The sequence below is a fragment of the Vombatus ursinus genome, unplaced genomic scaffold, assembly GCF_900497805.2.
Source record: "Vombatus ursinus unplaced genomic scaffold, bare-nosed wombat genome assembly UNPS02000577.1, whole genome shotgun sequence".
NCBI lineage: Eukaryota > Metazoa > Chordata > Mammalia > Diprotodontia > Vombatidae > Vombatus > Vombatus ursinus.
Window position 1 is genome coordinate 7864485 of NW_020940355.1, and position 15645 is coordinate 7880129.

Consider the following 15645-nt stretch of genomic DNA (forward strand, 5'->3'; position numbering starts at 1 on the left):
GGAAATATGTTCAACCTACTTGTGCCCATTGGACATCCCTCTATTCACCTATGGCTCAGGTGAATTTTGATTCTTTGGAGACTGTGGTGTTCTAATTTTTGTAATCAAACAGCATGTCTGGGAGAATATCTATGTTAAAGAGACAGGCTTCTCTTCCAGAGATCAGTGTGGGATCATTGAAAGCACTGAATGATTTCCTGAATGTCATCTGCTCTCTTTCATTCCTATATGTTCAGCATTAATTGCGTTTTGCATGCATGGTATGGTGGTTAATAGATATGGCAACCCATTCACAACTTTAAAAAATTAAAAGAAGAATTGAATACAGACAGAGGAGCTGGGGGATCTATCCCTTTTCAGAGAATAACCAGGCTAGTCTTAACTAAGAAATCTAATACAAATGAGATTGACTTAGCAAACATACCAGAATTCATATTTTCAAATGAGTGCTGTCAGCGAAAGTAGTCACTTGGGAAGGGTCATTAAAACAAAGTTGTTATTGCTCAAAATGGTTCTGGAATTCTTGAAGTATTACATTCACAATCAATTTCTAAGTCCCATAAGAAAACCAGCCTCATTACTTAATAGTTAGATGTCACTTTTTATTTTTCAAAAAACTATTATTACATAGCTTGAGCTCCGCCTTAATAATTTGTTGCATTTATAGCCTTTCTTTGTGCCTAGTACAGTCTATTTTAACTAATGAAACATGGTTATCCATTCACAACTTAAAAAAATTGAAGGGAACATGAACCTCATTCATGAGATTTGGTTCCAAATAACTTTTGGCAATTTTGCAAAATAATAGGTTAGAGGAAAAAGCACAGGGCTTAGAGTCAGGAGGACTGGGTTCAAATATCATCTAACTGGCTTACTGTTTAGTTGACCATAGGCAGATCACTTAACCTCATTAAAGCTCAGTTTCTTAATCTATAAAATTAGGATAATGACAATTGTACAAATGTGAGGAAAGTTCTTTGTAAATCTTAAACCATCATAAAAATGTGAGTTATTAGTCCTAAGAAAATTAAATCAATTCTCAAAGGACAAAAATTTTTCACTACTGAAGATATTCAAAAGTCTCAGAAAGCAAAGTGAAGAGTTTTCCAAAAATGCTTTGAGCAATTAGCATCATTACTGAGTAGTCCTCCTAGGTGACGTTTGAAGAACACAATCTTCAGCTGGATATACAAGAAATTCAGTGTACTATAAAGTATACATAAAGAACACAAAAAAATTAAAACAAAACCCAACAACTACATCATACATTTGGTCTCATTAAAACTAAGACTTGGTTATAATAAACATTAAATACCTGAATGGTAATGATTTCACTTGGATTCTTAACATTTAGAAGGACTGTTTTGGGATTACTTAGCTCTATCTCTTTAAAGAGTAGTCTAAGAAAATTTGAATGGGTAAGTTTTTCTTTTTCTTGATGCATTCCCTTATTGCAAGCAGAGGCAAAAGCCAGTCAGTTGAAATAAAAGACACTTTAAAATTGGGATGGTTCTTTTTAAAATTTCCTACTGTAACAGTTCAACCTTCAAAAGCCTAAAGAAAGACCTTAATTGCTGGCAGATTCAGAGAGCAGCCATTTTTTTTTAACGCTTCTCTTCTTCATTTTCTTTTTCTTCCTTCTTTTTAACTACATCGGAAATATCAAAGGAAGTCTTGCACAGGAAAAAAAAGTCACTAAAAGGCAATCCAGGTCTGGAAGCCAGACAGTTGCATCTTGATTGTCTGTCTACAAACCTGGGGCTTTAAGCAAAGCAAAACAAAACAAAACAAACAAACAAAAAAACCTACTCAGTCCTCTGATTGATCAGTTCCTCCAAGCCCCTCTATTTTAGGGAAACTACCCTCACTAGCCACATCTTTATTCTAGGGTCAGGGTTCTACTCCTGATTCTCCAGGACATTCTCCACCATGGCACCAACTGGGCAGCTTCTCTTTCCCCACCCCCTTCAGCTTACTTTTATGGCTTATCTTCTACCATTAGAATGTAAGGGCAGGAACTTTTTGCTTAGCATAGTCCTTGGTACTGAACAAACACTTAATAATTCATGTTGACTTGACTTAAATCCCCTAAATTTGTTGCCCTGAGACCTGAATTTGAATGCTGCCTCAGGCACTTACTAGTTGTGTGATACTGGACAAGTCACTTTACTCCTGTCTGCCTCGGTTTCCTCATCTGTAAAATGATAGTAGTTCCTATATCCCAAGACTGTTGTGATGATAAAATGAGATAATATTTGTAAAATGCTTTGCAAACCTCACAATGCTACATAAATGTTAGCTATTATTATAATTATCAGTAGCTTAAAAATTCTTCTGCAGGAACTTTCAATGAGTAGGTAAAGGCAAACAAAATATATAGCACAGAGGAAAGAACACTGGATTTGGAGTCAAAAGATCTAGATTTGAGTCCTGGCTTTTTCACTCCGTGGAAGCTGTATGACTTTGGGCAAGTCATTTAACACATCTCTGAATCTCTATTTCCTTATCTATACATTATTCCTACCCCTTTAAGAACAGGTTGAAATATACTGAATAAGCTGTGAAAGTTTATATAATCCCTGTCAGGGAAAGCACCAAAAGTAGAAGGTAAACTCCATATTCCATCCAAAAGAGCCAGTTAGAATACCTGCAATGTCTGATTAGAAACACAATGCTAGGAACATTTTAGTTGTAGCTAAGTAATCACTTGCTAACATCATTTAATTAAATATTTGTTTTGCATTAATGGTTAAAGTTGTGCTCAAGCTTTAAACCCAGTTGTAATGAGATATATTAGATCCTAGTGGGAATAAAGAAAAAGGGGTTATTAATGTTTGTGCTACAAAGAAATAATACAAAGAGCTAAATAATCCAGTTCAATTCTGGCTTCAGACACTTACAAGCTGTGTGACCCTTAACCTCTGTCTCAGTTTCCTCAATGGTAAAATGGGGATAATAATAGCTCCTACCTCCCAAGGTTGTTGTGAGGATCAAACAAGATAACTGTAAAGTGCTTAGTACAGTGCCTCGCACATAGTAAGTGCTATATAAATGTTAGCTGTTATTATTATTATTAAAATGAATATAGTAAGATAACCACATCTCCTGCATCTGACCCCTTCTCATTACTAACCACCACATTACTAACCAGCCTTCACTCAGTCTCTCATATCTTCTCACTTGTACTATTTTATAATAGCCTCTTAATTGGTTCTCCTGCCTCAAGTTTCTCCTTATTCCAACTATTCTCCATATGAGTACCAAAATTAGTTTTCTTAACTACATATATGACCTACTCTATTCAATAAACTTCAGTGCTTCCTTACTAGTTTTATGACAAATACAAATCACTCTGTTTGCCTTTTATAGATCTTCACATAGTCCAACCTATCTTTCCAGCCTTATTATCTACTGCTTTCTTTTCTGTACTCTCTGGTCCAGCCAAACTTGCCTTCTCTCTGTGCCTTTGTAAGGGCTGATATACCTGGAACACAATCCTGCCTTGCCTCTGCCTCACAGAATTTCCTCAATTCCTTCAAGAGACAGCTTACGCACCATCTTCTCCACCAAGTCATTCCAGATTTCCCAAAATGCTAGTGCCTTCCCTCTCTAATTTGTATTGATTTGTTATTTATTCTATAAGTACATTATATATATATTCTATACATGCTTATGGTTTTTCCCCTTACTAGCTGTATACTCCTCAAGGTCACGGAATGTTTGACTTTTGTCTCTATGTCCTGAATGCCAGGCACAGAATAGGCATATAATAAATGCTTGTTGATTAATTCTGTAGAATGCAAATGAATGGTCACCATAGGTCTTGAGTCTACTATCTTTTATTTTTGCTTTAATGGGGGTGAATTAGCTGAAAAACATGCCATAAATATGCAAATCAGTAGGAAAGTAAGGCACTTTGGTTTTGGCCATGAAAACTAATTAAAATCCATAGAGCCTTAAACCAGTTAATACAACTTTTTTAATATATTTAACCTAATGCCCCAGGTATACTCAACTGAGGCACTGGGAGAAACCTACTTTTAAAACTTGACAGTCTAATCTGATGAGAGTTCAGTAATATTTAACAGCAATGCTACCATATATCACTAATGATTTCACTCTAAGATCAGTGAACTGAATATAGTCAATCAAAGCCAGCTCACTTTCCTCTGATTCCTCACAGAAAAATTTCCTTTTCTTCTGTTCCTTTAAAACTATCAACATGAAACACTGAAGTCTACTTAAGTAAGCTGTTTTGGTTTCAGAGGGTGGGGGATTATCCTCCCTTGATATTACTTTAAAAGGATGCAAGAGATCTACAGGGAGTCAACTCCCTATCCCTACTAGGATCTAACAACCAAAAGAACATAAGCCTTCCTAATGGATTCTTAACATTAACTAAGATGTGATTTAAAAAAAAAATAATGAATTCCAAATTAGCCCCCCCCAACCTGAAGACCTTAATATAACCACAAAAGACAAGGTGATTCATTTTATTCATATAGGGACATGACAAACAATTCTGGTCAACTACTGATTCATAACCCCTATAATTATACTACCACATACACTCCATTTTGTGAAAGTAACAGGACATTTCTCTTTGGAGGTATGGTTCTAATCGTAGTTCATGTTTATAACACTTTATGGTGATATTTATCTATTAATATTGGTGTTTGTACCCAGCTACTAGGACATCTAATAAGAAGAAAGGGCCACATAAGACAGTGCCTATGGTATGAGATTTAACATCAGCATCTCTGTACCAAGAGCATCCAGAGATCCAGTGGCGTGCTGTTGTTTCTTATCTTTCCTTCAACGCCACAAATGCTCTTCCTTCTTCAGTTTTTGTAAAGTGAGTCATCTCAAGTCCTGTTTGGATGATAAACCAACCCCCGGGTTCTTATCTCCTCTCTCAGAGGGTGTTTGCTGTTATTCTTCTCGCCCTCAGATTTATTCAGAGGATTTTGTTATTGCTTATCAAGCTCCAAGCATTGCATGTGAGAGCCCCCGTAAAGCTAAAAGTTAAAAAGATAAGTCAAGAAAGCCAGTAGGCCCCAAAACGCAACGCATCTCTTACCCCAGCCCTAGGTGTTCTCCGCCCCTAGCCCTTCAAAAACTCGCCTAGCGCGAGTGCGTGTGCGTGAGTGTGTATTAGGGGTGGGCGGGAAGGGCATGGAGATGCGAGGAAGCAAACAGGAGGTGACCCAGATAAAGAAAGCGGACGGTTTGCGATGTATCCTAGGACGCCCACTTCCTCCACACACACCCCCTCTCAATCCAGCCTGCAAATCCCTGCCCTGTCCGCATCATCGCTCGGACCCAGGGCTGACCTGACCACACAACCAACGCCCGCTGCCCCCCCCCCCCCCTTCCTGCCCTATTTGTTCACCTTCTCTGCACCCCTCCAACCAAAATGTCTTCTCACCACGAAGGGCCCCTCTGCACGCGAGCACACACACATATCCACGCGCACACATACAATCGCACACATAAACACACGTGCACACACGCGTGCGCATCCACAAGGCTCCAGTCCAGGCTGAGGTCCCTTTATTCACCTTATAGTCCTCCCTCGCAGCCCCTTCCCCAACCCCACCCTTTCTACTGAACTTCCAAAGAGGGCGGTTCGCGGGCATTCCGGCCACCGCCCACGCTGCTACCCCTTCCCCTATCTCCCTTCCCCTCCCTCTCCCCGTTCCCCATCCCCCTCCTTTTCCAAGCCTGGCTGGTGCTTAAATTACCTGTTTTGATGACCTGGAGTCTTCCTCTGCAAAGAAAATGCGCGATCGGGTGCTCAATCCCCCCCCTCCTCCTCTTTCCCTCCTCCCTCCTCCCCTCCTCCCGCTGGCCGCTCCTCCTCCTGCTCCTACTCCCTCCTCCCCGTCCCCTCCCCCCCCCCAATAAGCGTCGGTGTCAGTCACTCAGCTCCCAGGGAGAGTCGCCGCCAGCTTCCGGGAGCTCCAAATACAGACAAGTTGGAGAAAGGCAGGAGGAAGGAGGAGGAGGGCCAGAGGGACAGAGAAAAGAGCCAAAGCTGGGGATGGGATGGGGGGGGGCGGCGTGAGGGTGGAGTGGGTGGAAAGGAGGGAGGGGGACTGGAGCAGGATGGAGGTACCCCAAAACAAAAAAAAAACCCAAAGCCCAGCCCATCAACCTGCACTTCCAAGCACTCTAGTTTATACAAGAACAGTAATTCTACTTACTGCCTCAGTTGTGACTAGGCAACGCTGCAAAGATGTCCTTGGAAAGATTCAGAAGTCTCCGAGCTAAAGGTTAAGAGGCAAAGGAGGCGGAGCCTCCAAAGATGGGTGGGGAGGAAGAGTCTGTCTTCCGCTTTGCTTTGGAGACAAGGGACAATAACAGTGTTTCCCCCTATTTTAGGGAAGGCTGAATGTTCTTGGGAACACTTTCTAGCTTTATTTCAGGCCTGCTTACTGAATGTCACTCAGGACACTTTTTCCATGTGCCTCTACACAATCTATCCCCTATTCATTGCCTCCTCATCTTCACCAAAAGGAATTCCTAGCTTCTTTATCCAACTCTCTCCAGACGCTGGGCTCTCTCCCCCATTGCCTTTTATCTACTTTTTTATACACACTTCTGTGTGAGTTGAAATGTAGGTTCTTGAGGACCAGGGACTTTCATTTTTGTCTATCTCCTAGCACAGCCACTTGTTTAGTATGTCCTTAGCAAATTCTTGTTGATTGAAGAACTGTTTATTAATCGCCTACTCTGTGCAAGACACTGTGCAAGGATTTGTAGTAGATAGAAAGACAAGGCAATATCCCTACCTTCATGAAACTTACTGTTTATCAAGGGAAATATGAGGTACACATTCAATAACTATGTAATAAATACTTAATAACTATAATTCTTCAAAATTCAACAGATATTTATTAAGCACCTACTATGATGAACAAGGCACTGTACTAAGCACTGGGAATACAAAGATGGAAAGGACACATCCTGATATCAATGAATTTAGAAGATAATGGGGGCCTCTGAGGCCCTTTCCAGCTCTGCATCTCTGATCCTAAAAATAGTAGCTAGCATTTAAGAGAGCTTTAAGGTTTGCATAGCATTTTACATATTATCTCATTTCATCCTCACAACAACCCTATGAAATAGGTATTATTATTATTGCTATTTTAGAGATGAGGAAACTGAGGCTGGAGAGCTTTAGTGACTTCAGATCCTATGCAAGTAACTTTAATTCAAGGGAGAGCAAGATTAGTACCAAGGAGAGGTACTTGAGAAATTTGCTGAGAAATACATCACTTTTATTATGACAGGGCAAGAAATTTATCACAGGGGAGGTGAATCTGAGTTGGACCTTGAAGGAAGAAAGTGATGACAAAAACAGGAGATGGAAGGAGAGGGGGGGCTCCATTTTATTCTTGGAGAATGGCCTGGGCAAAGGTACGCAGGTGGGAAAGACCATTTCACTGGACAGAGAGTAGTCTAATTTGGTTGGACCTTAAAATAATTTTTTTGGGGAGCAGCTAGGTGGAGCAGTGGAAAGAGCGCAGGGCCTGGAGTCAGTAAGACTCATCTTCCAGAAGTCAAATCTGGCCTCAGACACTTACTAGGCGTGTGACCATAGGTAAGTTCCTTAACTCTGTTTGCCTCAGTTTCCTCCTCTGTAAAGTGAACTAGAGAAGGAAATGTCAAACCACTCCAGTATTTTTGCCAAGAAAATCCCAATGGTGCCATGAAGAGTCAGACATAACTGAAATGACTGAATAAAATAAGGGGAGGCCAGCCAGTGTAGGCACTGCCTTCATTAAAGCATGTTACAATTCAATTTGTGACTTAGTAGATAGATTCCTGAGTTACTATAACCAAAAATATCCATCAACTAGTGGTAGTTTGATTTTTTATATCTTGAGCCTTTTTAATCTTGATCTTCAGACTATAGACACTTTGTCAATCACCAGCTTGTACAAGGACTTGCCATAGCTTGAGATCTGTTAGTGTAGAGCTCCAGAACTCAGGGTCACCTCTGAAAGATGGTGAGTCATTGGGGTTGGATTTTATGGTAAGAATATCAGGTAACTAAGGAGGAATAAATGAGCTGAGTCTTGCAAAGAATAACAAAGACAACAAAAAAGGGATTTTAAAAGCTATGTTTGGGGCCAAGAGAATAACCCAAGGGAAGAGAACCACAGCTAAAGCTGGATAAAGGAAAGGAAGAGAATAACCATACTATGGTAACCACTATGTACCAGTTACTGTGCTAAGCACTTTGCAAATATTATCTAATTTGATAAGATAATAATGTGTGATAAAGAAGAGGCACATTACTCAACTCATAAGTTGCTTCTATTTTCTCTATCAAGGAGAATGATATTAAGCCTGAGAAGAACAAAAATGTTAATGAGGAATTAAAAGCTAGATACATGAGACATAAGGTGAAGATGAGCAAGAGTGCATTTTAGCTGCCCTTAATGAATTCAAGATGCCAGATCTGGAGGAACTGAAATAACTCAGGGTACTGAAATAAATTCCAGAGTTTCTGTTGATAATTTTTTTAAATTGTAAAACAGGAGATCTGCCAGTGAGTTGGAGATAGGCAAATGTGGTCCTGATTTTCCCAGAACAGTAAAGTGCATGATTTCTGGTGAAGTTCTAGAATATGTTGTTAGGAAGAAATTTTGTGAGTACTCAGAAAAGGAAATGATCACTGAAATCAGCACGAGCTTATCAAGAACAAGTCATGCCAGGCTAACCTCACCTCTTTTTTTTTTTAACATGGTTACTAGACATACCCAGATTTTTGCAAGATATTTAATAATGTCTCTCATGATACTGTAAACCGTAACTTGATTCTACCATTTCCACATAGCTATTGACCTATATGTCTCCTCCTCTTTATGATTTATACTCCTTGAAAAAGTCATCTATGTCTCCTCTCATTTTCTTCTAAACATCCTGTAATTTGGCCTCTGACCTCATCATTCAACTGAAACTGTCCAAAGTAACTGATGATCACTTAATTGTCTAATCTAAAGGTCCCTTCTCAATCTTCGTCTTCCTCGACTCCTCAACACTATTTGACACTGTTGATCACTTTTTCCTCCTGTATTCTTTCTCCTTTCTAGGTTTCTGTGGCACTACTCTCTTCTGATTCTCCTTGTCATCTAATTTCTCAGTTTTCTTTTGTCATATTTACTTACTGTAGATAGCTCCCAAGTCTCTGTTCTGGGTCCTCTTCTCTTTTCACTCTATACTTTATCACTTGATGATCTCATCAGGTCTTATGTGCTTAATTATCATCCCAAGATCTAGATATCTAGCCCCTAGCTCCTCTTTGAACCTCAGTCACATATTACCAGCAGCCTTTTGGAAATCCCAAAGTGAATGGCTCCTAAGCAACTTAAGCATAATATATCCAAAAGAGAAAGCATATCTTTTCACCCAAACCTTCTCCTTTTCAAAACTTCCCTGTTACCATTGAGGACACGACCATTCTCTCAGTAACCCAGGCCTCAGTGTTATTTTAACTTCTCACTGTCAATAACTTCACATAATCCAATCCAATGCTGATTCTCATCAATTCTACCTTCACAGTCTCTTTTATACATCCTCTTCTCTCCATTCACACAATCGTCACCCTAGTTCAGTCCCTTTCACTTCTTTACTGGACTATCGCAATAGCCTTCTAACTGGTCTCTTTATCTCCTGTCTTTCTATAACTCCAATTCATCCTCTATTAAGCTGCCAACATGATTTTTCTAAATATAGTACTGTAAAATTAATTCCTAAGTAGATAAATGGTCTAAGGATGTGAATAGGTAGTTTCAAAGGAAGAAATCCAAGTTATCAAGAATCATATGGGAAAAATGCTCCAAATCACTAATAATTAGAGAAATACAAATTAAAGCTACTTTGAGCCAGGCAAAGAAAATAAGAGGAAAATAATGAATATTAGAGGGGCTTTGGGGAAATAGGCACACTAGTGCAATAGAGTTGTGAATTGGTGTAGCCATTCTGGAAAACAGTTTGTAATTATGCCCAGAAAGTTACCAAATCGTGCAAACCCTTTTCAGCTATAAAACTACTAGTCATATACTCCTGCCCCCAAATCAAACACAAAAGGAACTATATGTACAGAAATATTTATAGCAGCTCTTTTAATTGTAACAAAAAATTGGAAACTAAGGGAGAAACTTACTATTTTGGAATGGTTAAACAAATTATGGCATATGAATGGAATGGAATGTTGTAATGACATAATAGATGATGGACTAGATAATTTCAGAGGAAATCAGGAAGACCTACCTTTGTAAACTGATGCAGAGTGAAGCAGAATAGGAGAACAATTTTGTAATGATAATGCCATTATAGAGAAAAATAACTTTGAAAGGCTTTAGATCTTTGATCAATGCAATGATAAACCACAAGTCCAAAAGAAGGAAGCTGAAACACATAACTCACTTCCTAATAGAGAGGTGATGGACTTAAAATGCAGAAAGAGATATCCATTTTTGGACATGGACAATGTAGGAATTATATATTGAAGGATTTGGTTTTTCTTAAAAATGTGCTTGATGGGAGGGGTAGAAAATATAGATTGACTTTTTAAAAAGTGTTACCTGAAAAAAATTATATATACTCTCACACAATACGGTAGAGATCTGACCTTTTTAGTCTCTTATTTGATGAGTTCGGGTGGCTCTCCATTGCATCTAGGATCCAAAATAAAGTTGACTTTTATTTAAATCTCTTTCAACCTTACCAGTCTTTTTTATATTTTATTCTCTTCCACACACTCCACAGTCTAGCTATGCTAGCCTATTTGTTGTTTCTTGAACATAACAACCCATCTCTGTGTACTAGCTGCCTCCCACACCTGGAACGCTTTGCCCGCTTACCTTTGCTTATGCAGAGGGCCTTTCCTAGTCCACCCCCCCTCCCAGCTACTAATACTTTCCCCCATTCAGATTACCTGTGATTTATTCTGCATATATCTCATATACCTAATTATTTGCAAGGTATTTTTCTCATTATAATGTAAGCTCCTTGAAGGAAGGGACTATTTTTGCCTTTCTTTGTATTCTTAGTGCTTTGTAAAGTGCTTAGAATATAGTAAGCCCATATAAATAAATGTTTGTTGAGTGACTGACTGGACCAGATAGAAAGATGTGAGATATATGATAGACAATTGTGTGGCTTCAGAACTGGTTGAAGGACTGGGCTCCATAAAAGGAGTCTCTAGTGGCATGCTACAGAAATCTATGTGTTTGATGTGTTTTATCAATGATTTGAATGAAGGCATAGGTGGCATACTTATGTTTGCAGCTTCTTGAAATTGGTGAATAACATTACCACATTGGATGGCAGGATAGGGATCCAAAAAAAAGATTTCAGTGGGGCAGAATGAAGGACAAATTTAATCATAGAGATAAATATAAAGTCTTACAATTGGAATGATATAATTAGGCAATAATTCATATGGAAAAAATAAAATGCTAGCTCATTATGAAACAACAATGAAACAGCATCCTCAAAAGATAACAAGTAGAAACATAATGTCCAGGAAGAGGGAGGTTAGCATCACATTCCATACTCGGAAGAATATTGTCTTTACTTCTGGGAACCACAATGGTAAGTCTGCTCATTTCCAGAGATGGCCAACCAATATGTTGGGGAACATTTGAAACCATGTCATACAAAGACAGGTTGGCTCAGACTAGAGAAAAAAAAGATGAAAATGGAAGAACAAGATTTCTCTCTGGTAGCTGGAGATTGTCATTTGAAAGAGGAATTAGTAGATAATATCTGAAGATAATTCCAACTGTAAGATTCTATTAATCTATGATTTTATATAATAAAAAGGTATGATAAGAACACAAGTGAAGTACAGATTGTTTTGCAAAGTCCAAGGAAGCAAATGTTGTTTCCAACTGCAGGATTCTGAGGAAATTTTGTGAAAAAACTGGCATTTAAGTTTGAATGTTGAAAGATTTGTAAGATTTCATTGCATAGATGGTTTGGAGGGTATAGGGGAAGAAATTGTAGGCATAGGAAATGTCATGAGCAAATGTTGGTAGGTGAGAAAGTGCAAGATATATATAGGGGACCCTCCGATGTTTACTTTGATTCCAGTGTTGAACATGTACAGATAAGAAACCTAGGATAGTGCCAGGTTGTGGAAAGCCTTGGAGGCCAGAACAAGGACTTTGAACTTTTATTCAGTTGACAATAGGAAGCCAATGAAGGGTTTTGAATAGTAATGCTCAATATATTACTCTGGTAGCATGTCTAATACCAACATTTTTTGATTGGCCAGAAGTTAACCATAAATTTCAGAAAATTTAGAAATGGAACTATTTGGATATAGTAGGTATTGCTTGGAAAATTATTTGTGTCCTTTTTTCTCCATGAAAGAAAAAGAGAATTATGTCAGTATAAATGAATGAATTCCAGAAACTCCATGAATTCCAGGAAGATTCCCATCAACATGAGTCTATGTGCTTCTCTGGTATTTATCTTCAGGGATGGGATGAGTGGGGCAGGATAGAATGGGGATCCTATCAGTGGGGGCCAAAAATTGGGAGAAACAATAACAACTTAAATTTCCAGTTATAAGGTGCTTTGTGAATATGATCTCAATCTATTTTCACCTGGTGGGATAGGTATGACAAGTATTATTATTATTCCTTTTTCATAAAAACAAAACAAAACAAAACCTGGGAAGCTCAGGGAAGTGAAACAATAAAACATTTCGTGCAAACTACAATAGCTACAACTTGACAAATTCAATATGGTGTTGGCAAATTGGAAAAAAAAAACAAAGGAAAATATGTTAACAAGGACTCTCACTGGTTATTTTGGAAGCTTAACTCATGTAAAGTGATCACCCAAATTAGGAAATTTATTTTTAGGCAATTAGGGTTAAGTGACTTGTCCAGGGTCACCCAGCTAGTAAGAGTTAAGTGTTTGGTCTAAGGCTGGATTTGAACTCAGGTCCTCCTAACTTCAGGGCCAGTGCTCTATCCACTGCATCACCTAGCTGCCCCTTAATTAGGAAATTTAAAAGAGCCTAGAAACTACCTCAGTCAGCAAAAACTTGGTCTTCTTGCCTACGGGAAGGAAATGTCAGTCCAGGGCACCATTGGCTTATAATAGAAACTTATTTGTTAGATTTTCTGAAAAAGGATGATGGAATCCTATTTTTACTATCACTTTATAAAACAGTGAGGAAGAGAAGAGGGGAAAATGAGTTTGTAGAAAGATGAGTTTGTTGGCATGAGGACCAATTAAGGCAGATCACTCTAACAGCATTTATAAATACAACTGGAAAAAGTACAACAAATAGATGAAAAATGGAACAGACTTTGTCAGTATATCTATAAGAAACTATTTTCTTCATTGATGATGGTGGACCTAATTACTCTCTCTTGGGTCTAATGTCCTGATTCTTGACATGCTCACCAAAGGGACTGGTCATTATCCTGGATGAAATCTAACAGGGAGTCCAAATTGAGGAGGCCCTCCTTATAAATTATAAGGTTCTTCAGATGCTCCTGTTTATGGATGTTGTTCTGATTGCCTCAACTTCATTGATGTTCATTTATCTTGATCAGACAGTACAAATGAACAATGAACTAGGCACAAAATTTAGAAGGATAAAAATGCTAGGCTATATGTGAGAAGTTATGCTATGGTTGTATTAATTAATGATCCCAAGAAATCCACCCCTATTCTTCCAGTGATGCTATATTGCTGTGAATCATGAAACGATGTTTAGAGAATCAAAATAATGGATGACCCAAAGGGCAATGAAGAGAATGATCAATCAAATGACAAGAACTTATTTGCACTAAGAGCCAGACATTGAGGACACAAAAACAAAATGAAAACATTCCCTTCTCTCAAGAGTTTATATTATGCTATTGAGATGAAGGAACAAGGTACTAATCTGTCAAGTTTCCAGCCTGGTCTTCTGCCTTAGGCAAAGGAGAAAACATCATTGCTTCTGTTCCTAAAAATTGCTCTCTCTTCTCAACTTCTATGACTCTGAAAGGACTCCACCATGAAGCTAAACTCAATGGACATTGAAAAGCCTTCTAAAAATTTCCTTTAATGATTAACAAATTTTCCCTTGGTCATACCCTTCATATTTTAGTGATTCAGAACCTGTAAGTATATAAGTTATCATTCAAACCTGATTCCTTCGCTGCCCAATCCTTATTCCTGTTCCCCTCAACCCATCCTGTCCCCAGTATACTACCCCAAAGCTAGTCACTCCTTCCATTGTGCTCTTTGGAATGTCTGTTCCATAGGCAACAAACCTGTTTTCATCTTTCTTTTTTTTCCTTTCCCAACTCTTTTGGCTCACTTCCACCTGGCTTCTTCCCTGACCACCCTTTTACCACTAGCTGTACTTTCACTTATTCCTCTAACTCATTAGTTTTGGTGGTGGAGTTGGAATACTTGTTGCCCACTGTCACTTCTGGGTTATCTCCCTACCACCATCACTCAGTAACCTTTCTTCCTTTGAAGTTCACTCAATCTCTATCTACCACTTATTCTAGTAGTTATTGTCCAAGATGCTTCTCTCTTTCCTCAATAAATTCAGTATCTTATTTACAATCTTTCTTTTCTCCCCAACTCCTCCTCTCATACTAGGGGACTTCAACCTATATATTGACATTCTTTTAAACACCTTAACCTTCCTGTTCCTCAACTTACTCATTTACTATGACCTTTTCCTCCATCCCACCTCAACCTCATACATAGATGCTCATACCCTTGATCTTACCATCATCCACAAATACACTACTTATCTGTTCATCAGGTCTGATATTCCCTTAGCTGATCACAATTTATTGGTGTTCCACCTCTCCCTCTGTCTTCCAAAACCAAATGCTGCTTTGTCCACACCATGACCTCTAATCCCTTGACTCCTCAGTTCTCTCCCAGGCCACTATCCCTACAGTAGTGAGAGCAATGATTATTTCTCTCTTATATTAATAACCAACTATTGGATCAGCACTAAGGTTTTTCCCTTTCTTATTTCCTCATTCAGAAATCAGCCCCCATAGCTCATCAATCCAGCCTTTGAAAGCCAGGGTTGATGATAAGATGAAATATTGGGCAAGATGTACCCAACTGGAGAAACTTAGATCTGATCAAAAGGTAATGAAATTACCTGGAGCAAATTGTCTGGGGCAAGTGGTGAATTCAGGTCCATTGTGTTTTATCAGACAGGTCCGAATGGAAGTGTATTCTCCCTTTGGTCTAGATTACCCTAGATAAGAGGTGGTCTGGGCAGAGATAAGTCTCTGTCTAAGACTGAGTGATCAGTCATGTCCATTAGTCCCTCATTAGAATAAGCTCAGCTCTCCTTATAATATTCATTCTCTCATTAATTTTAACCAATCAGAGTTATCACCTGTGGAGGATACTCACTCTTCCAAGGGCATATAAGCATTGAGAGGCTTCCATGAGGGGTCTTTGGTTTATGAGAGACAACCAAATGACTATCCTTTTACTTTGACTAAAATATTATTATATATTTTAGTGAAAGCATGTGATCAACTTCCTTCTTCCTTCCTTCTTTCCTTCCTTCTTTCTTTTCCTTTCTTTCTCTTTCTTTCTTTCTTTCTTTCTTTCTTTCTTTCTTTCTTTCTTTCT

At 38.6% G+C, this 15645-nt stretch overlaps 1 protein-coding gene across 2 annotated transcripts in view; it reads right to left on the reverse strand.

The window, feature by feature from the left end:
* Positions 1-6294, reverse strand: part of CAP2 (cyclase associated actin cytoskeleton regulatory protein 2) — a 148851-nt gene extending 142557 nt beyond the window's left edge. Inside the window, exon 1 of one of the 2 annotated variants that reach the window (XM_027864254.1) lies at positions 6207-6294. The gene's annotated coding sequence lies outside the window, so the exon portion shown is untranslated. Of the gene's footprint in view, positions 1-5744; positions 5812-6206 lie in introns of those variants that run through there. The other variant, XM_027864180.1, reaches the window with a different exon arrangement.
* Between the last annotated feature and the right edge of the window lie 9351 nt (positions 6295-15645).